The sequence below is a fragment of the Pseudorca crassidens genome, chromosome 1, assembly GCF_039906515.1.
Source record: "Pseudorca crassidens isolate mPseCra1 chromosome 1, mPseCra1.hap1, whole genome shotgun sequence".
Lineage (NCBI taxonomy): Eukaryota > Metazoa > Chordata > Mammalia > Artiodactyla > Delphinidae > Pseudorca > Pseudorca crassidens.
Window position 1 is genome coordinate 9,573,197 of NC_090296.1, and position 1,815 is coordinate 9,575,011.

Below are 1,815 nucleotides of genomic sequence, written 5' to 3' on the forward strand. Positions count from 1 at the left end.
CCTACAGGATGCCTGGAACATAGTAGAGGCCCCACACACTTCGGATGCATGAATAAATGAGCTAATATAGCCTACAGTTTCAGAGGAAGCTATCCTCAGTGTTGGAGGAAGGGCTCAGTAAGGTTCTGTAAGAAATTCCACTGAAAACTCCTGTCTGTTCTTTGGGTGCAATAGGGAGTGTCAGCTGGAATTCTGAGTGCCTGACAATGGCAAAAAATATGCAAGAGATATGTGCACTGGGATACTGGGTTTGTTCCCAGAATGTGTGTGTGATTCTAGCCCCATGAGGTCAGTCTATCCCTACTTTTCATCCGAGGGGAGAACTAGTGGAATCTAGTTAGAAGCCTAAGTCCAAAGCTTTTGGTTTCAGATGATTCTGGTTCAAGTTCCAGGTTTGTCAGTCACTTTGTAGATGATCTACCCTCTGTATGCCTCAGTCTCTTTGCCTATAACATAATGATAATCATACCTAGCTCTCTGGGTTACTGAAATTTTTAAGTAACACTCTGGGCTACTGCATTTTTTTGTGAGATGATATACGCATATTCTTGGGCACAGATTCAATCATGAATGATGTTTCCTCGCTCCCTCTTTCGGCTGTTTTACCTAAAATCACTAATTCCAAGTGCAGGACTCCACACGGTGCTGTTGCTAAGGCAGTGTGTGGCAGATTACCAGAGCACCAGCCCATAGGCTACGGCATGTTTCTCACACTTCCCTTAACGTTTTCCCTTCTTATTGCATCAGTACTGGTCTATGTCCCTAAACTCTTTCATCTCTAACATAGTCCCAAACTGGTTTACCTCCCTGGGCGTGATTTCTACCACTTGAATCCATCCCCCATACTCCAGCCAGAGTTATGTTCGTAGAGCACAGCTCAGCCAAAGCCACTAGCCAGCTTAAAAACTATCAGTGTCTTCTCTTTTCCAACAGAGCTGAGCCCAGGCTCACTGAGATAGCGGTCAACACTTGCTGACACCTGGTTCCAAATTTCCTTACTCTGCACTACTCTCTCCACTCACCCAATGCTCTGAGAGCTGAATTTCTCTGTTCGCTGTGTATTTCTGCATATCATACTTTTGAGTCTTCCCTACTGTTGTGCCTCTTACCTGGGATGCCGTTGGTCCCATCTTCATGCCAAGAGCAACTCAGCTTTCGAGGATTAGCTCTATAATAACTAGAACTAGAGGTCATCTTTCCCTTCGCTGACACTTAAAACTAGTTCAATGTACTCTCTACGACTCACATATCACCACCACCACTACCGCTACAGACCAAATGTATGTGTCCTCCCAAATTCATATACATATTGAAATCCTAACCCCCAATGTGTTAGGAGATGGGGGCCTTTGGGATGTGATTAGCTCATGAGGTTGAAACCCTCATGAATGGGCTTAGTGTCCTTATAAAAGAGACCCCAGAGAGATCCCTTCCCTCTTCTGCCATGTGAGGACACAGCAGGGAGATGCCATCTATGTACCAGGAAGATGGCCCTCATCAGATAGTGAATCTGCCAGTGCCTTGATGGTTTGATTTCCTAACCTCTAAAACTGTGAGAATAAAGGTCTGTTGTTTAAGATACCCAGTGTGTGGTATTCTGTTATAGCAGCTCAAATTAATTTAGAGCGCTGCCACCATTACTATGGTCTCCCTCTTCATCCTATACCTCTTACTACTATTATCTAAATATGCCTTCTTTGTCATTCTAAGCAGAGCACTTCAAGGGCAGGGTTAACATTTGTGTGGGCTTTGTATCCAATCCCTTACAGTTCCCTGGGTCCTGGGTTAGGAGCCTCAGTAACTGAGACCCACAAG